The 22379-nt window shown below is 39.7% G+C and overlaps 1 pseudogene; it reads left to right on the forward strand.

The window, feature by feature from the left end:
- Nucleotides 1-22379, forward strand: part of LOC115424370 (carbonic anhydrase-related protein 10-like) — a 195821-nt pseudogene that overhangs the window by 111336 nt on the left and 62106 nt on the right.

A 22379-nucleotide genomic window follows, 5' to 3' on the forward strand; every position in this document is an offset into this window, starting at 1 on the left:
AACCGACAACAGTTGTAAAGAGATTTGTGGACTTGGAACTGACTTTGACTAGCGACAAAAAGAAGTCGGTGTGTATGACACATTGCAGACTTGTGATTGATCAGTATAGAATAGATCGTGCATATTTCTTTGCGACTGGCCCAATTCCAGAATGTTTTCTCAGTATTGAATAGACTGACAAAACTGGATGGCTGGCCAGGCTATATCTGAAGGCCAACAGGAAGTCCATTCATTTCTTATGTTACTATTCCAGACATCGTACTCAAGTAACGCCTTGTCGAAAATTACCTTCAGATTTAGACAGTGTGACTTTAAGACGTCTTTGATGAGTCACGTTTAATCAAATATTTTTACTATTCAGAAGTTGTTATAATGCAGAATTATATAATCCTGACCCTATCGATCTACCGTTTGCAGCTGTAGTTTGTATTAGCATCACTGGGCTGAAATCGGATATTTTCTTTTCAGTGTATACCTGTTGTTATTCAGGTGGTCTGAGAGGAAATGAGACTTCCACACTTACTTTTCCATGATTCCCAAATTTGCCTAATCACAGATGTTTTCAGACAGGTAGGGTTAAATAGATGATTGACAGCTGTAATTACCAATCACTAATCAGATTCCATAATTAGTAGCTGGAGTTTTACTGCTCTACACTACGTCTTGACACAGAACCTCAGAAAAGTGTGAAACAGTGTGAAATGACGAGATGTTCATCTATATTTATTCTTACTCTTTGACTCTTTGGATTTGGACCCAGAGGAGAAGCTGCAGAAGGAAGGTGTGTATTTATTTATTTATTTTTTGTTCTTATTTTGGCTCCTGGACCTTAACTCCTTTATGCCCATAAAAGCGAAGACTACAGTAATAATACTGCACTACAATTCAGCCTTAAGTGTAGTAAAAGTATTAGAAGGGATTACAAGGGATGGAGCGGGTGCTTTCCAGATCCTACCTTCTGTTCAGGCCCCACCACGTCAGCTCATACAACACAAACCATTCAAGTCATTCTTGGCAAAAGAGAAAATAACCCTGCACTGCCTCCTCCTCAGTGTCTCCACTTTCTTCTGTTTGTGTTTGTGTGCTGCCAGTTTTTTGTGAAGTAAATAGAACTGTTTTCCAATAGTGTAGTGTAACTTAGTAATTGTGTAGTGCAGCACCATGAAGTATACTGTACACACAAAGCTGAAAGCAGACATTGTGTTTGTTCATTTTTCATGCCTTTGTTGAAGACACAGTTACAACAGTTCAGGTTTTGGTGCTTTTGTCTGAGGATCTGCTTTTTCAGTGAGTAAAGCAATTGGCTGTAAAGATGACAGTGTTTTGCATAAAGCATATCAGTGTTTTGCTGCCGCTTTGAAAGAGTCATCCAAAAGGTTCACATGTATATGGTTTTGTTGCAAAAATCACCATTTTAATAAAGGGGTGTTAGGTTTTGATTGCAGAGCTTCATTTTGATATTTGAAGTGAGATATTTATCTCCAAGTGTAGTGTGTAGAGCTGTGGAACAGTGAGCCACATTCCACAACAAGTGTGTGAGCAATTGCAAAGAAATCAAATCTAATGGTGTGGTCAGAGTTTGAGAGTACAAATAGTTTTTCATTGATGTGTGGATAATAATCACAGCCACTCACATCCTGTGGTCCATAGGTAACAGTGGATTTCCTCATTATTTTTGCATTTTAGTACCATTTTAAACTTAATATTGTTCATCACACCAAATATATAACGTTTCTTATCACTAATGAGACAATGGACGTACACTACCTGGCACCAGAAGAGTCCTACACTGGGATGTTTTGTTGGATCACCTTTAACTTTCATCACAGAACATATTTGTTGTGGAATTGTTTTGATAAGCTAATATAGCGTCGCAACATTTATTTACGTCCTTTTATGGATGCATCATGTTGTTGAACATGTACCTGACCAACTGAACCAACCCCAGAAACCCCACAGGCTTATACTGTAGACGCTAGGTATGATGGGTAATCAATCTGGAACAGAGTCAGTCTGGACTCATCAGATCACATGACCTTTATCCATGTAAACACACTCCAACCTTTATGCTCTCTATCATACTGATGGAGGTTTAAGAACTGAGAAGATACTGCATCAGTGAAAGGGTTCAAGAACTGAAACATATAAATCAGTGCAGTAGTTATCCAGTGGAAGGATCTGAACTTTTTACTGAGTTAAATCCAGGTGAGGAGGTTTTGACAGTGCAGTGTAATAATGGACAGTGTGTCCGGCAGAACAGGAGGAGGCTGATGGAGGCAATGTAAACCTGGAGGCTGATGGAGGCCAATGGAAGTGATGTAACCCCGGAGAATGACGAAGGCTGATGGAGGCGATGTAACACTGGAGACTGATGAAGGCTGATGGAGGCTGATGGAGGCTGATGGAGGCTGATGGAAACGATGTAACACTGGAGGCTGATGGAGACAATGTAACACTGGAGGCTGATGGAGGCTGATGGAAACGATGTAACACTGGAGGCTGATGGAGACAATGTAACACTGGAGGCTGATGGAGGCTGATGGAGGCTGATGGAGACGATGTAACCTAGGAGGCTGATGGAGGCGATGTAACACTGGAGGCTGATGGAGGCTGACAGAGGCTAATTGGTGCTGATGGAGGTGATGTAACCCTGGAGGCTGATGGAGGTTGATGCAGGCTGATGGAGGCAACATAACCCTGGAAGCTGATGAAGGCTGATGGAGATTGATAGAGGCTGATGGAGGTGATGTGATCCTGGAGGCTGCCAGAAACTGATGGAGGCTGACGGAGGCTGACAGAGGCTGATGGAGGCTGACAGAAACTGATGGAGGCTGACAGAGGCTGATGGAGGCTGACAGAGGCTGACGGTGGCTGACGGTGGCTGACGGAGGCTGACAGAGGCTGACGGTGGCTGACGGTGGCTGACGGAGGCTGATGGGGGCAATGTAACCTTGGAGGCTGATAGAGACTGACAAAGCCTGATGGGTGGGCGATGTAATCCTGGAGGCTGACAGAGGTTGACGGAGGCAAGGTAACCTTGGTGGGTGATGAAGACTGATGGAGGCTGATGGAGGCTGATGGAGGCGATGTAACCCTGGAGGCTGATGGAGGCTGCCAGAAACTGATGGAGGCTGCCAGAAACTGATGGAGGCTGACAGAGGCTGATGGAGGCCGACGGAGGTGATGTAACCCTGGACATAACCAGCTGTTGGCACTGCTGACGCTCATTTTCTGCTTTCATTCTTTCTACAACCTTTTCCCAGTGTATTCATGGATTGGTGTTAGGGTTAGGGTTTGGGTTTATGTTTATGACGAGGTCAAGAGCATGAGCAGAAACCTGATCACCTCAGGGATTCACTTAAAACTAAGACTGTGACTGGCCTGTCATCGGTTGAGGTGATTTGAGACATCATGGCATAATCCATTTTAGAGCTGTGTGATCTCATCTTGGTGGTGCAGTGGTTAGCACTTTCGCCTCATTGCAAGAAGGTCTTGGGTTCAATTCCCCAGGGGGACCTTTCTGTGCAGAGTTTACATGTTCTCCCTGTGTCTGTGAAGGTTCTCTCCAGGTACTCAACCATTGTCATTGTGTTATCCACCTGTCCACCTAAACAGGTGGAACAATGACAAGAAGAAATAGAGAGTGGATCATGGAGAAACACCACCATAATCTTTCCCAGTTTTTGGTGCATATTAGATGGAAGCTCTGCTTCTGTTCATTAATTCTAGTCTTTTCAAAAGTTGAATTAGACAGTTTGTGAGTATCTGCACATCTGCACAGTGGATATGTGGACTTCCCACCCTCTGAGAAAATGCAGCAGAACTAAACTACACATACTTGCATGGCTTTAACACACAACACATTCAATCACCATTTCTTTCAAAATCCATTTAAGACATTTAGACACATTTGGACAGAATACAGATGCATTTTGACTGGAAAGTCAAACTGAAATTATTAGAGGACTGCATTTTATATTTGTTGCATTTGTCTGACATTATAATGTCTATAAATAAGGGCTGATGTACTTTTTTAAAAAAAATTGTAATTAAACACTAAATCGTAAAAGAGAGGAAACTCCTGCTGTATGTGTTCAGCTGTGCTTAAAGTAGTTCATGTTCTGTGCATCAAGTGACACAGTAGGCTTATGGCTGAGAGCCATGCTATATTTAACGGTCCAGTGTGTAAGATTTAGAGGGATATAAGAGGATTTCAGTCTTGTGTAATCACCTGAAAATATAAATTATGCATCTTAGAATCAGCTGTTTATATCTCAAGAAGTCTTTCACACTGTGTTTTTACAGTAGTAGTTTACTCTGAATGGGTTTCCTCTTCTTTTTCATTCAGACATTCATCAGACACTCATCATGTGAAAGTACACACCTATTCTGCAGCTATCTCCTGTCAGACCACAATTAGATGATGAACCTGACAACGTTTTTGCCACTGTGGAAAAGAGAAGACATTTTGCCAGGTTTCACTATCAAGTATGAGGAATTATGAACATGAACATGAACTGATGTTTATAGCTGTCAACCACAGGATTGTGTGTTATTAGCTAAAATATGCATTGCACGATAGATTTTCACCCTAAAAACCAAGTCCAGAGAAATAGGTAGAATTGCTGTTTCCTGTCAGACCACTTGAACTACACCACGCTCAAAGATGATTATGGAAGTTTTTCCTAAGGATACAAAATGAAGAAAAAAAAAAAAGTCAAGCCCTGGTTTAAGATCATTACTGTAGAAGGACAGCAAAAATGTACACACTGTATGTATGTATATATATATATATATATATATATATATATATATGATCATTACTGTCACCTACTATTTCCGAGGCCTAAACAGATATTTTGTTCCTGTTTTTTGTGTTTGTTAAATCTTTCCAAATCACCTATGTTTTACAAAATATCTCTGTCCACACAACAATGTAAGTGTTGGTTGTGGTTGTTGAAGTGTATTCTTTCTATGATGTGGATTTGTCCATAGTACTGGTCCAGTCCAGTCTGGTCCAGACTGGTCCAGTCTTGTCTGTGTCATAAAGGTATTGTGCGGATCTCCATCTACAGCAGGTCCATACACTGATTTATACACCTGGATTTGATGTCTTACCTGCAGATTCATCACATAAACACATAATAGACATGAATAGAATGGTATGTGACATCATCATTTTCCAATCTCTCATTTCTCCCTGAACACACAGATCCATGAACTGGAGTTTTAAATATCTACACTTTGGAAAGAGTGTTTAAAAATCTCAGTTTTTGTGACCTAAAATGCTGTTTACATGTGGATGAGAGGCCTGAATGTAGAGTAAAATATCTGTTTGGAATATCCGCATTAGTGAAATGGGCATGACTGTGGACCCCTGAACCTAAAAGCCCAGAACAAACACAACAAACACTGGCCTGGATCAGGGACTTTCACATTTTATTAAACCACAAGAACACAGGGGAGAATGGTGCAATTTGCAAATTCACCAGCAGATATCATTCACTGGACCTTTTAGGAAGCATAAAGGTTTTGGTTGTTGAGGTGCATTTTGTTCTGCTGTACTCAGGTGTGTGTTTGTAAAGTATTCTTTGTCAGTGGAAGTACGCAGATGGAAATAGGGTGAACATCTCCATCACAGGGTGGCAGGATCATCACTCTTTTTCTTTTTCTGTCTGTCAGTTATCACTTTGAGCTACAACTTGAAAATGGCCCATTAAAGATATGTTTTGGGGTTTTTTTTGTTTCTTTTGAAGACATTTAATCATTTTAATACCATAATGTGTTTCCTCATATGCATATGTTTGACCAGAAAGTCTCCACTGACACTGTTTTGTAAATGCACTGCCATAGTATCCTGTGCCCAGAACTTGCCAAACAACCCAGATAGCGTTTACCACTACATTACCTACTACATGTCTACAGCACTGACACAGTACTAATCAAGTGCAGATACAGGTGCAGATGTGAGACTATTAGTAAAGCACAGTGTGAAGAGTTTAGAAAAGTGGACTTGGTATTCAGAGTGTAACAGCAGAGTATGTATTTGCATGCAGCCTTGCAAGCTTGTAAGTCAATAATGTCGCTAACACAATAATGTCAGCATCACGTCATAATCCAGTCTGTGTAGTAGTGCAAAGTGTATCATTTGGCTTCATCATCACCATTTATTTCCTTTAAATGACGAACTGAAGGGGTCACAGAAATGTAGGCGTATCTCAGAGCAATCGAAACATCCAGGGAACATTAGCCCCATCCACGACCTGTTCAGAAGGTCCTGTCCCTGTGTAATTTCCCATAAGACTCACTCATTGTGATGAGAGTTAAGCGGTGCCACAGGGTGCGCTGCATGTTATTCCCCGACAGAACAGCATCAGCCACTAATCAGGGATGCTGCAGCATGGCGGGCTTCAGATGGGCCGCCATGAGATCAGCAGAGGCTCAGGCTCTGCTAATCCACACATTGGGGAATGTAGGTCGCATGGGCTAATGAAAGATCTGGATTATTCAAGCACTGCTAGATCTCATTTCAAATTCATTTGAATGGACTTTTGTTCATATGTGCACAAAGGTATAACTCAGGCTGCGATTATGGTTTATTTTTTTCACTGAATGTGTTTGATGTGTGTGGTCCTATTTGGATGTACATCTGTTTCTGCAGTCACCTGTGGCATCATGGCTCCTTTATGGAGGACAAACCCATGTCTTCATAATGCAAATGACTGAGTTTTAGGCAAGGCAAGGAAAACCTAATTGTATTGTATTATATTTATATAGTGCATCTAATGCACAAAATCAGTTCAGTGTGCTCTAAATGCACACGAGGAAGATCCCACAAGAAAATAAAAACTAAGTGCTTAAAACAAAAGGACATGAAAATTAAAGATAGAATTTCCAGTAACTGATTTTAGGGTTAGGGTTTAGTGAGGGCTGAAAATACAATCCATACTCCGTCAGTTAAAACACAGCTAAATCCTTAACCCTGACGCCCACTCTAAACTCTAGGTTAGGAAGTTTACCAACAAGGTTTCATTTTTAGGCACAGAGCATAGGGAAAAGCAGACTTCATTTCTACTCAGTGCTTTCATTCTGATAAAACTGAACACTTGTGGGATTCTAGCATCATTTTTAGATTCAAGCCATGTTTGAACTGATGCAGCTTCGGTTGTGCTTTGAACACTATATTTAGAAGATGTTGTCTTTAAAATGAAGTGGAATCCATGACTTTGAGCTGCATGTGTTCTGGTTTATGTCTATGTCTGCGTTTAACTTACAGGAACTTCTGATTAAAGGTTCAAACTTACCTAACTTTATTATTCCTGCAGGAAAATTCAATCTCTGCATGTTGCCCATCCCAACACACATGCACCACCTAACATTAGCATTAGCATTAGCACAAGTATCAGCTCAAGTAAAGTGTTGTTTGAAGAGACACCTGATTTTCATTTTTGATTGAGACAGTGTATTTTGAACACAATAAAACTGAAAAACAGCTTCCTTCAGCAAGTTCTTTAATTATCAAGCATTTTAGTGGTTTAAATACATTGATTGGTATTTTTTCCTAATGTATAAACAGATTAAGTCTCAAAATATTTATGATACAGGGCCTTGATGCATGATGATTAAGAATATGGTTAACTAGGACAGCACTCAGAGAGCGCAGACCTCCGCCAAGGCAGATCAGTGCCCTTCCCCCGATCACCACCAAAATTTTGTTCCTTGTGCCAGTATCAACATTTCCTGAAATTTTCATCCAAATCCATCCATAACTTTTGAGTTATCTTGCACATGGACAGACAGACAGACAGACAGACCAACGGCGGTAAAAACATAACCTCCTTGGCGGAGGTAAATATGACTGATATTCTGGGCTGTTCAGTGCAGCGGCTCATCCTGCGCGCCACACAGATGGGGGTGCTGTTCTGCCAGTGGCAACTTTTTTCCAAGAGCGCTGTTAGTTTATTTAAAGGTCAAACTGCATTATAAGCATATACACAATCTGTGGTAATGTTTTACTGAAGCAGATGGTCCTGAGCAATGTCAAATTGGGTATGTACGATAAGTTTCCTCAAAATACGACGATTTTAAGCTTCTGATACAATAACTTGTCATATCCCATCTGGCAACACTGGCTACCACCGAAGACGCCTAGGAAACAACTTCAGCTCTTCATCGGCACCGAGGTCAAGAGTACTGACAGGAGACTATTTAACCTGTTTTTAAGAACAGGTAAACTCAACACAAAATGGCTGTGACTGAGAGGTGTCTCTCTCGTTTTCTCTCAGTGGAGTCTGAACAGGACGGGTTCTAGCGCTGCACCCTCTGCCGCTGTGCACACCATTTGCGTCACTGTCCCTGCGACTTGCAGCCTGTAATGGCTCCCTCTCTCTCTCTCTCTGTCTCTGCACCCCCACCCCACCCCCCGTGCGTGCGCTCTCTCTCTGTCCTTACTCACTTGATGTCCTTTACCTTTGTAACGATAGAATCATTTTTACCATAGACGTTTTCTGTCTCTCTTGTGTGCAGTGGGAATGCAGCTCATTCACTGGCTGTTATCACTGAGGTCATTTTCTCATTTATTTGATCTACTCATTTTTCTTGGTAAAGATCTCCTTCATGTTATGGTATTCTGGCTGCAGTTTGGTGGTGGAACTTCTTCTCCAGCTTCATCTCTACTAAGGCCAGCTGCTCCTGCACTCAGAGCAGCTCATATTTGGTAGAGATCAGGTTCTCCACCCAGGTCCTTCAGGGAGGCAGTGTATACAAATAAAAAATAAGTAAATAATCGTATTTTTTAATCTTAATTTATTGACAAGATAAGACTGATCGTAAAGCAGCTGTGCACACTCACACACAAACACACACACACACACACACACACACACAAACAGTGCTGTCCACAGTGTTGTGACTGGACTCCTGAACCAGCTGTAAGCACTGATGTGGAGGGTTTTCTATCATGGCCATGGCCTTAAACGTTTTCATTCGCCATACACAGCACTCACTCACTCACTCACTCACTCATCACAACACCATCTTCAAAGAGAGACAGTGATGCACACAAGCCCAATGAGTGAGATCAGGAAAAATATTGGATGGAGATGTTATCTATGCTAACTGAAGAATTCAGTCTGTTTATTTGGGTGTTTTAGCTCTTTTCTTGGAGCGTAATAAAAGCAAATTAGATAATGAATCAGTGAGGTAGTTCTTTGCATTTGTTATGTAGTTCTGAGGTTGTGTTTCTGTTCTCCATTAACCTTCAAGTATCTGTCTGGTAGGTCAGTCAGAATCAGGCTGATCCAATCACGTCCATTTATCTGGTTGTGGGTGTGGTCTGATACTCTGACAGACTGCCACCTGTGATGATGCTGTTCAGCTGTAGGTCTTGCCATTTGAATCTAGTTGGATACCTGTAGATAACACCCTTTGGAAGTGAAAGGGCCCAGGCAAATTCTTATTTAAGACTTAAGGCCCCCACAGAGTCGGGCGTATTCTGTGGACATGGGCACATACTCAAGGCGGACTCAATGTGGACCCAAAATGGACGTCCCCTGATCCCGTCCGTGCAAAGCTCAATTTTTATGACCGCGTGGACTCCACAGATGCGTACTCAATGTCACACAATAGACGGCTGGGCGGGAAGTCTTCGCATCGACCTGTTTTAAGTGTAAAATTGGTAGGCTTGACTATGAAACCTCAAATGTCCACAGACAGTGCACACGGAGTCTGTGCCGCTCACAGTATACCCAACTCTGTGGGAGCTTTTAGTCTGGTGGTGTTCGGATAGCCTTTATCCTACAGATAGATTGTGTGGTAGAAATGTTCAGGAAGTCAGGTGAGTCAGTGTAAAGACGGAAAAAAATTCACAGTTAGGGGAGATTGTTGTGGATGATTGGGCTGTCCACACACAAACCTTTGAGACAAACAACATTTTAGTCTTTGGTTTACTTTAAATTGTCATTTGCAGTTTGTTTAGGTTTACACACCAAAAATACTTGTTTAGAATTAGGTGGAGGTCATGGTTTGGGCATTTAAAAAAAAACAACAACAAATCTTTCTGTAAGTACGCCCTGCAGGCGAAATTCAAGTCTCCAGGAAATGAATGTAAGTCAACGTATTACCCCCTACATACATGAAAACCCAGTAAGTGTGTGTCTTATGGCCTCCCTTCAGGGGATAAAATGTAGATCCCTGTTATGTTAATCAAAACAATTAATGCAGCAGAAGGGTTATTTTAAGGTTAGTATTATTTTAGTATATTTAAATCAGGGTTCTGTTTTGCTGTAAGGTTTGGCCAGAAACTATGATAACATTACAACACACAGTGTACTGTATACTGTCAGAATGACTGTGAACACTCAGATGGAAGGATTTATTAAAAAATACTGACTTAAACACTTTGTTGTTTAGAGGTTCCACAGTCAGCCCAATTAGCACAATATGACTGTATTGTCATTATCTTTGGCTCAAAACAGTAATTTCCTATTTAATGTGATGATTATATCCTGTCACACCACGTAAGGAACACTTTGAATTTTTGTCTGGTGTAGACTCTAGAGATGTAATGATAAGAGATTTTGGTGCAATGATTATCGTCAGAGAAATAATCGCGGTTTCAGGATTACTACAATTATTTTGCGGGGGGTTTAATACATGGGGGTGTGGTCCATGCTGAGCCATACGTGCCTTGGCAAAGTAAAAGTGAAACTTAACGCGTTACTAATTCCTCTACGTCTCCCGCTGTTGTGAAGCTCATTTACCTTTTCCCTACCTCCTGAAACTTTGTTTTCTTGTTTTTTTGCCCCCCGCCAGAGCTGCCAGGGCCCACTCTACAGGCTCATCAGATTATTTTATGCAGTTTGCCTTGTGATCAAACAGAGCGTGTTTACTGCATCAAATCATAAGTTAACCCTCCCAAAGCTTGTATGACAGTCTGAACTGCAGCAGAAGAATGGCCTTACTCTGCCAAAGCTATGCAGCCAGATTGTTGTGAATGGGTTGCGCAACAGTAGCCTAAAAGCTGCATAGATGACGGTAGCGGATGCAAACTCTATGGACACGAAAGTGAGACTGCATCGAAAATATATTTACAGTCAAGACAATTTGGAAATATGTCTGCGCTGAGACAGACGGTTAACTTGTTCTTTCTCTGTCATTTTCACTTGTGGAATGTTGAATGCAGCTTGTGTAACATTGCTTTCATTCTGTGCGGGAAGCGCATGGAACGAACTCAACAACGAAAACAGCAAGGTGGATTAAGTCAGGTAGAACACCACTGAAGATATTGATGTCAAATACACAGCCTGCTACAGGCTAAAACATTCCTGATTCACAGAGTTATCCAGCTTTTCACTGACATTATCAGCTCAACTTTCTTTTAGCCAGCATGGCCTTTTCTGCATTTCCATTATATGAGACTGGGGCCCCCGGGTATAATCACATACAAGATTTAGTAGCACCTTGTCAAAATTCCATGTTAAAGTGATGCTAAAAGGTGACATTAAATGATGTGGATCACAGATTTGTTGATCCAGAATCATTGCTGCCTTCGGACGGGATTAGTTTTACATAGGTATGTGGGGTAAAATAATAATTGCCAGAGATTATAGTCCCGTCAGAATGTGCTATGTCAGTAATCATTACTGCACAATGTCAGTAAAGATTACCACGACTTTTACCTTCTGTAAAAGGGTCTAGGAAAATTACCCCAAGTAACACTAATCCCATGCGGATAGACCAGTAGTTAATAGTAGTTTTCCAGTAGGCAGTCAGACAAGTGTGTGTGGAACCTTGTGTACTGTTGGAATTAGTGTATGACAAACACGATTCAGAAGCAAAAGAAGGTTGAAAGTACTTGTTAGCGGCATGGGACTTCTAATGGCTTTAGGTAAGCTAAGCAACGTAGCAGGGCTATGTGGCTAATAAAATTTTTTTTAACTTAATCATCCGGTTAATGGACAATATTAATATTTAGGTAGCAATGTCATATGCACATGACATTGCATGAATGGAAGTACCCCTTCCACTTGTGGTAGTTTTATTGACATTTCTTATCCCATGTGAATTATTAATAATATTACTGATGTCCTGTGGTAAAGTGGCATTACCCCACTAATCCAGTCCGACTAGTGCTTGGAAGTTCAAATCCTTCCTGACAGCTTTACCAGAATCCACAGAGGGTGAACCAAGGATTATTCTGTTAGTTACAAACTGCACTGTCACCACTAGATGTCTCTAAATGTTACACATTCAACCTTTAAGTGAGCAGTTCAGGCTCGGTCACTATTTCCTTCATTACGCTGTGACATTATATTTTATTTTCTACTTAAAACATATCGTTACATATGATGCCTTTAAAGTTGAAGGCAACTTTAAAGTCTCCATTACAGAGGTGCAAAGGCCAGTAGTGAGTAATGTAATAACGAATAAAGTTATCCCATTTTCATGAGCAACTGGTTTCATTTTTCCAGTAACTTGCCTCCTACTTATTAAATGTGACAATGTAAGGGATAGCTATGTTGCATGATTAATGAGGTGAATGTGCAATGGAACAGGTATTTTAGCATCATACCATCCATTAACTTCCTCTTTTAAGAAACATTTAAACTTGAAGTGAGTGCAACTGCATGTTGTAGAGTCAAGTCATTTTGAGTTTATGAGGCTCATTAAGTCAAATAATGGACTCTTTACATCCTAGAAGCCAATACCCAAAGACATCATGCAAACCCTGACCCTGGGATGGACTGATGGAAACATGGCTGCCAGTCCATGACAACGGCCTCTCCCAGCACCAAACATTCATTCACATTCATACACTCATGTCACTGACACTGGGGGGGTGGGGGTGATTCCTGCCCAAGGGCATGACAGCTCATGACTGGGAAGGTGCAGGATTTGAACTGCCAACCACAGCTGCCCAGATTAAACACATAGACAGATTCTATTCTATTCTATTGGGCTAGAGTTTACATTTTTTGTCTTTGCATAAAAACAAGCACTCATGAACTCATGTACAATGAAAAGCAAAGTGTAAGTAGATAATGCCAAGTAATGCAAATAATCAAAAAGTTCATTGTTTTCATGTTATGCACCAAGTGTTAACATGCTAAATGCTAGCACGCAAAGCCTAGCTTGCACATCTGTAGCAGGATAAGATCACAGTTTTACCACAGTGAACTTACCTTCAAGGTCCAATGTTTTAGTTTTTCATACTTGTGTTTATTAAGATCTGTGTTAATTATTTATTGATGCATCATCATATGGAAATCTGAATTATTTTCATGACCTTAGAAGTTGTATATATCTACAGGAGTGGTCTCCACCACATCACTCCACCATGTTTGGACAGTAGCTCAGGGCTTCTTCTAATTCATTCTTCCTTGGCCATAGATCCCTGGAACTAAACGACCCAGAATGGACAAACCAAACACTAGCTCTAATGATGGTCAGGAAAAGGGGTAGGGTCAGGAGTCATTCTGCAAATACACCCAGATGTTGAGATGTCACTAAATATTGTTCAATGGATCTTTAAATGTTTTAGTGTATAAATTATGAAGCTGTTGGTTATTATTTTTCCTGAACATATCAATAAAGTAATTAAAGTAAATACATTTTATACATAGTGAACAATAGCAGGGGTCCACAACAAGGTCTAAATGTAACACTTAAGGTAATTTTGGTATTTTGGATGGTTTTGTTGATCATTTCACTTTCACCCTAACAACTCATTTCACCTCAAAACTATGGATTTGTCTATAAACTGTCATGGAGGATTACCACAGACAGTTTCAGTAATTTAATCCTTATCCAGCAGTTAGCACACAACATTGTCACATGAAAAGCTGAGATTTAACAAACTAGGGTGATATAATAATGTGATGTTTTGAACTCTCGGCTTAGATCAGGGACTGAGATATTAACAGCCACCAACTTTAGCTATATAAAAGCTCTTAGCACATTTTGGTCCTCTGGGGGTATCCTGTCCAAAATGGTTTCAGACAGAGCTGGGATGTAATATGTGCTTATACTCAGAGGGCGTCAGGGGCCTTAATCCATCCATGCATCAAATCCACCATCTTACGCGGTCGTGTCCTGTGGAAGGGTTTTTAGCACACAGATGTTCTGTTATTGCAGGTCGTGTGTCTCCTTATTTAACAGTGGATCAGAATTTCAATTCTTCTGTGACTACCAGGGCAGCTGCATTATGGGAAAGTCATGTAGGATTTACTAGGAACTGCCTGATGAACTGTGAAATAATGTGTTATTTTCCCAGTGGTTGTGGTTTCTCGTGTAAGATTTTACCCAGTCGTAGTTATTTGTATGATTTTGTTTCAGTAAATGTCTGCTGTTTAACAGGACACTGTTTTCTAAAGTATCAAATGGTTGGATGTAAAGAAAAATATCTTAAGGTTACGGAAGGGGGAGTCATCTGATTAGTTCATCTGCATCTCATGACCTTCATTTATTGAATGAAGGCTTTGTTGACGTGAAACAAACATGGAAAACCTGCTGTTGTAAGTATATGGTCATTTCTAGAGGGAGACCTTTGCCTCTGCTTTGCTTTGCTCTGATTTGTTTATTCTGTGATTTGTTATCAAGGCATAGACCATCTGGAAGATTTTTCAGATAGTAAGACACAGAGGTTACCAGGTTATTATCTCTGGAAGAAACAGGTCACCCTTGTAACTTAAATAGATCTAATGCATAGAAGACACAAACTACTGTGTTTTTATAAACTACCGTGATTTTATACTTTACAAATCAAATAATTTTTTGGTGGGTGCTGGTAGCAGTACCCTTGTACCACTTAACTCAGAGAATGAAGACTAAAGCCTTTTGATATGCACCACATATCCACAGAGGAAGTTTGGTTTTTGGACTTGCAGAATTCCACATTTTAATTAAACTTGGTCGAAGGGCAGGTCCAAATTTGGAGCACATCCAGAACCTTATGTTTCCTTTTCAGGCATATTGTTTTGTTTTTGTTTTTTTATAGTGAACCAGTCAGGTTGCTCATGTTCTAAATAGACCATCTCACTCATTTTTTTATGCTTATTTGAGACCACACATGCACCCTATCCCTCACTACTCTCAGATTTATTGTTAGTTAATTTCAGCTTGGGTTGGTGAGTCGGCGATGTCAGCGCTGAATACGTCATATGCAACTGCATCTTCATATTGAACAGCCAATCTGATATAACTGATAAAGTTCTGAGGTGATGAGAACCTTTTGTCCAAGCCCCTTGGATGGATTGATGAAGGATGGATCATATTTACCTCTGCCAAGGAGGTTATGTTTTTGCCAGCATTGGTTTGCCTGTCTGTCTGTTTGTCCGTGTGCAAGATAACTCAAAAGTTATGGATGGATTTGGATGAAAATTTCAGGAAATGTTGATACTGGCACAAGGAACAAATGATTAAAATTTTGGTGGTGATCGAGGGGGGGTGATCTGCCTTGGCGGAGGTCTGCGTTCTCCGAGTGCTTTTCTAGTTCATTATAGTTCACTGGGCCTGCACTGAACCCATTTTGGTCTTGGTGTTGTTGGTTTGGTTTACAGTTGAGTACAGTTGGTAAGTTCACAGCTTCTGCAAAACAAGTGTATCATGAAGATGAAAACATAAACCTGTTACTTTATCTATACAGCTAAGCAATTAATAATGATAAATTTCATTATCTACAGTTTTCTTCTGTCTTTTGTTTTATTTCATTATTGTTTGAATTATCTTTCTCTAGATTTCTTAAATGCTATAAGAATAAAAAGATGCTAAAACCACAAATAACCATCTTTTTATATCACTTTCTTCATGTTGAATATAGAGAATATGTCGAAGTTTGTCACATTTCACCAAAATTAGGGGGATAAAAGTGGCAAACGTTTTGTAGCAAAAATCTAAATGCTACATATAAAGATAGATGAAGCTGTTGCTATTTTATGCTGTTTTGTATAAGTGCAGTGTCGATGTTCATATGTGGAGTAAAACAGCAGAGTCATATTGAGGTTATGACGAACTGAACTTGGTCAGTGATTGATAATTACAGCTGTCAATCACATTAAAGTTCCTACCTGTTGGATTAACCAGAAACATACTTCACAGAGTTGAAAACACGGAGAAGGAGTAGATCATTTATTCACCTGGATGTGATGTTTCAGCTGCAGATTCATTTCACAATACTGTAGACATGTGACACCATTACTTTTAAATCTATTTGTTTCCCCTGAACACATGAACACAAGAGTTTTAAAAATCCACACTTTGGGAAGAGTTTTTACAGAAGTTTGACAGTTTTGATGACAGCCCCAAACACAGAACAATATCTAGTTGGCCAAATATGTGTATTAGTGTAAACGCTATATCCTGTCCAGTTGTTAACTTATTATCAGCAACTGCAAATAAGTTGCTTCTTAAACTTCCACTGCAGACCCAAAACTTTCCTTTAAACTTGAAATAACGGTGAAATAGACATTAATGATAGTTATTGACATTGTATGAATAATATATATTTGGCGTACTGTCCAGCCTGTCTGTGATGTTATTCTATATCTTTAATCAGTTTGGCTTCAGTCTCTTTCTTTGTCTTGGTCTGTAGTTTGTTCCTCCTCCAGGGCTTCATCAGACCCAGGATCTAATGAACTGATGGTGAATGCCAACAGATCAGGACACTGTCCAGAGCTCAGCTAATCACACGGCATTTCAAAGAGTCTCACATTACCATGTTTGCATAAATTAGATTTTAGCTGCACCTGGCAGCGAGCTGGAGCTACACACCCTCATTTACATTTTCTTCTCTACAACTACTCATCAGTGCCAGGCCCTGACATGTAATTGTGTCTGATTTATTAGTTTTGAAGCCCTCTAATAGCCATTTTACTTTTGAGCTTACGTGACACGTCTGCCTCACATTGAAAGCCGGGATGGTTACTGATCTACAATGAAGAAGTTAATCGGGGCTCTTTACCAGAAGCTGCACAACTGTAGTAAGAGTTAAATCCTCCGTTTGAGTCTTGTTTCATGATTAATGCTCTTGTGCATCTGCTGAGTGAGAGCACATAGCACAGCCATCTGTCCTGGCCACCGACACTGTGTGTTTGGGAGGATGCTGAGAAGAAACAGAGCGGTAGATGGAGGCATGAAGCTGGTGTGTGTTTGAGATGGTGTTTGGAAAATGGCATCAGAGACTGAGCCACAATGGAAGGGCATGTGTTCAGAAGAACTTGTATTTATGGTGGATGTGCAGCTTATAAAGGCGCAAAGAAAATAGAACAGACTGTGTCTGTGTGTAGTCTAGTCTAATCTAATCTAGTCTGGTTTAGTGTGGTGTAGACTAGGGTAATATGGTGCAGTGTGGTGTAGTGTTGTAATGTGTTGTGTTGTGTGTAGTCGTGTAGTGTGGTGTTGTGTGGTGTCTTGTGTATAGTTGTGTAGTGGGGTGTATGGTAGTGTAGTGTAGTGTTGCGTAGCGTATAGTAGTGTGGTGTGTGGTGTGGTGTATAGTTGTGTAGTGTGGTGTGCATAGTTGTGTAGTGGGGTGTAGTGTAGTGTTGTGTAATGTATAGTTGTGTAGTGTGGTGTGGTGTAATGTTATGTATAGTTGTGCAGTGTGGTGTAGTGCAGTGTTGTGTATAGTTGTGTAGTGTGGTGTAGTGCAGTGTTGTGTAAAGTTGTGTAGTGTGGTGTATAGTAGTGTGGTGTAGTGTGGTGTGGTGTAGTGTAGTGTAGTTTGGTGTAATGTTGTGTGTAGACATGTAGTGTTGTATAATGTGGTGTGGTGTTGTGTTGTGTGGTGTAGAGTAGTGTAGTGTTGCATATAGTTGTGTAGTGTAGTGTTGTGTCGTGTGGTGTAGTGTTATGTAGTGTGGTGTAATGTTGTGTGTAGATGTGTAGTGCTGTGTAGTGTGATGTGGTGTTGTGTAGTGTGGTGTGGTGTAATGTCGTGTGTAGTTGTGTAGTGTTGTGTAATGTGGTGTGGTGTAGTGTTGTGTAGTGTGATGTGGTGAAGTGTTGTGTAGTGTTGTGTATAGTTGTGTAGTATTGTGTAATGCGGTGTGGTGTAGTATTGTGTACTGCGGTGTGGTGTAGTGTAGTGTAGTGTTGTGTACAGTTGTGTAGTGTTGTGTAATGTAGTGTAGTGTTGTGTAGTGTGGTGCGGTGCGGTGTAGCATTGTGTGGTGTAGTGTTGTGTAATGTAGCATGTTGTGGCATTGTGTGGTGTAGTGTAGTGTAATATTGTGTGTAGATGTGTAGTGTTGTGTAATGTGTAGTGTTGTGTATAGATGTGTAGTGTTGTGTAGTGTGGTGTGGTGTAATGTTGTGTATAGTTGTGTAGTGTTGTGTATAGTTGTGTAGTGTGGTGTACTGTAGTGTCACACCAGATTGGCTGTTTTGGCTCCTGCCGACACAAACAGATTTCTTTGTTTCTTGTAAATTCACAGTATTTGTATTTATATACGTATTTTTATATATTCTTACAGTAATTCTCACTGTTTTCACACCACACACATGTAGAAACACACAGCTCTCTCTGTGTACAGCATAGATGAAAAGTGTTGTGCAAAGTCATCTGAAGAGCTTGTACATATGGATATTCAGTAACTTGCACTTACAGGATGAGTGTCTGTTTATAATCATTGTATTAGGGACTTGGTATGGAGAGTAATTTGTTTCCTTAAACTGCAAAAACAAAACTTTATGCAAGCAAAAATATCTACTCAACACTAATGACTTACTGTTAGAATTACACTTCAGTTAATTTGGTTGCACTTCAATAACTACATGTTTTTTTGTTCGTCAGAGTCAAGGTATTTGTGAGGAATCTACTTTTGCGAATCAAAATGTTCTTCTTGAGACTGAAAATCCTGCGTCTTCTTTGTTCGCTTTATCTTTGGATTGATAGCAAGGATGAGACATGTGCAAACCAAAAGTTTTTATTTTCATGTCTTTTCCATTCCAAGAATCCAGACTGTACTAGTATTACAGTATTTAAAAGCCAAAAATAATAAAACAGCAGAAATTTGGTTTGGTTTCAAACAATTTATATCATATTTTCTCAAATAAAAAAACACAAGTCAAATACAAACAAGATGTCTAGTAACAGCAGGTGTTGAGGTTATATGAACAAATAAACACGGGTTTTCAGTTACAGTTTTTTCAGTCAACTGTCTTTTGTAGCAACTGTAAAGTACCATAGAAAGACAATGTTACACAATAAACCTCCTACTGAAGAATGACTGGTCTATATCCACTAGAGGGCTGTTATTTTTGGAAAAGTTAAGGACAGTTGTGTTTGCTCAAAAGGACATTGCAGCTGTTTTAATATTGTATATAAATTGGGATCAAAATGAGTTTTTGCATTGGAAATTAGAAATGAAGACCTGACAACAATGCAAGTTTCCATCTAATAAAGGCCCGGTACATTCTCTAGCTAAGAGAAATAAAAGCAGGGACCACTATATGAGGTGGTACTTGAGCTTTAATGGGTTTGACTACAAAGTCCCTTTTTTGTTTGATTTTACTTTGACTGAGTTAAGGTTTTAACTTATAGTTCTTTGTCTACTATCATTTTGATTTCAAGCAAAACAGTCGCTGATCATTGCACCTCATCACTTACCATAACCCGGACTTCTCCTCCATTCAGTTCACCGAACTCTGACTGCCGTCATTCCACTCTCAAGCTTTTTTTTTTACCCCTTGTTTGTGTTTGTTTTCTGTTTAATAAAACTTGTTTCTCCCTTCAGCACCATGCGCATGAGTCTTATTATTCATACCTCATGACACAGGCCTGGGTTCCATTTCAGTTAGAACCTCATGGGTCAACACTGGCTGGTCATGGACTAAATAACATACTCACATAAACACAGCAGACTTCTGTTTGTTACATGGTAGAGGTCCAGGAGACTTTTATGAAATTGTTGACCTGATTATAGGTGTCTACAAAATTTGGTACATTTTGGTGTAATTTCATGTAGGGGCTCAATTTAAAGTGTTTAGGAGCATCTTTCAATCAGAGCTCATTGGTTTTACATGTTTTCACTGCAGTGGTTTTGGTCTGATTGAATTCTCTTAGAGGAGTTCCTTAAAATACAAATGGAGCAGGAAGTGGCAAAAATATGGTCCAAATTCCATATTCAAACCAAAATGATGAATTTCCTAGGGTAGGAGTCCAAGAGGTTTTTTGAGTTTTGATCAGATATCATTGTTTAATCAATTAAATTAAGTAATTAATTAATTGATCAAATGTTGATTGACATGGATTGACATCGATGCTCTAATTCCCCAATATAAAGATTTTTTGCTGTTGGTGGGGCAGATGCAAAGTTACATGAGTTGTTGGTTATATTCAAGGCTTAAAAATGTCATTAATCTGGGAGAAAACTGATATATACAGGTACAAAAAGGTCTTTTACCCAAATGAGCCCAAGAACAAACTAACAGTGTCTTCCCAGTCATGAGTAGTGTCTGCTTTGCTTTAGATTCTAACAGCTCACCCATGCAGATAATATGGAGTAAAAACACCATTGCTATCATGTTTGAATTACAATGTGGTGGTATATAGTTATGGTATTGTAGGAAAAATAAATTTCAGACCATTCCAAGATCGTTTGATGCCTTGAACAGCAGACTTTACTGTGTTTTAAAGGATATAAACAACTTTTATGATGATCTCTCACTGTTTTGCTTGGCAAATAAAATAGTTAAATCCAGTGTGTTTATAGGCTGTTATCGGTCATCCTGCAGAAACACATACCATGATGTTTGTAATAGCCAATCAACAACAGTATCACTCTGCAGTCTATTCTATGTCACCTTGTGACCATGCTGCTCTGAAAAGGCCATCAATTCCATTTACATCCGATTCAGTGACAGAGTGACCTTCACATTCACAGCAAAGTGATGCTACACAAAGGTGATAAGACCTGCAAATATGACAAATGACTGTCTTCACAAAGAACTCAGCAGCATGCTGACATTTTACTAATAGACAGTATGTGCGTGTGTGTGTGTGTGTGTGTGTGTGTGTGTGTGTGTAGTTAAAGTGACAGTTCATTAGTCATATCCGATCTCATGAAGTGACTCCGGTACACAAAGGCACCAACAAACTGATACAAACATACACCCACTCATTCACAGTAATTGATATGTGATGAGTGTACCCATTAACTAACCTACAGACAATCTGAGCTTCTTCATTACATTTCATTTAATTATTATTCCATATTAAATATTAATATCCCAAAGGTTCTTTTAAAGGAAAGGATGAGTTTGAACTTGAAGGCCACCAGACAAATTTCATGACTGAATTAGTGACCGAGTTCATTAGTAAACTGCATCATGTTTCATGCATCCTCACAATAAGTTGTGAATATGCAGCAGTCTTAGTGCTGTCTTATTTCAGTACTTTCTGGACCACAGGTGCCTTTATGACCCATCCTTGTGTAAACTGGTGGTGAAAGCCTGTGCTCTTCACATATAAAGGCACCACTCACTTCTTGAACACACAGATCTGCTCTATCAGCTGAATTCTCTGTTCCAAGGCAGTCTGTTTTTCATGTAGCTTATAAAAGCATGAGAGTATTTAGCACATTCCCTATATTTCTATGTGGGTCTTTCCATGGCCTTGCTTACTGTTAACACACTGTACATCCTTCACTCATGGGCTGTTATTACTTCACTAATGCAGTGTCAGTGAAGAGATAAAAGATAAGGAAATATTACATAATGATCATGATAGAAACACTCCGCTCATACTAATTTTATAAACTTCAGTAAGCTCTTATACACTACCTACATATCTGTACATAGTAGAAGGATACATTTTCGTTAGGTATTTTAAAATGAAAACTATCTCCATCCACACAAATTGAGATCCTTCTTGAAAAATATATTATATGACCAGTAGAGCTGATAACATTTTACAGTGGTCTGGAAATTGTTGCCAACTGTTTAAGTAACAGCTCAATTATTGAAAATGAATCTCAGAAGTATGATAATAAAATGTGGGATTGAATTGTACAGCAGGTCGTAACAGAGACAAACATGTAAACTTACCTGCAGGTCAGTATCCATGTGAAATAACCAGCCGCCACTTAAAGCGGGGTACACACATTATAATTGGGCTATTTTTGTCCTGATTTTCCCCCTTCCTGACCCAGGATGGCAAACGCCAGATTATTTTATGTTTTATAAGATTATCCTATAAGATTATACTGTGGTCTGAGGGGAATTTGAAAAGTGAATTTGTCCCGATAATTGGCTCTGAAACAGGTCGGGGCCGACAATCGTAAATCCTACGCTGTAAAAAGAGTTTAGTTGAACCAACTTAAAAAAGTGTTTCAATTGGTAACAACTAATAAAATAAGTATTTTCAACTTATATTTTTTGGT

Source organism: Sphaeramia orbicularis, chromosome 8 (assembly GCF_902148855.1).
Source record: "Sphaeramia orbicularis chromosome 8, fSphaOr1.1, whole genome shotgun sequence".
Lineage (NCBI taxonomy): Eukaryota > Metazoa > Chordata > Actinopteri > Kurtiformes > Apogonidae > Sphaeramia > Sphaeramia orbicularis.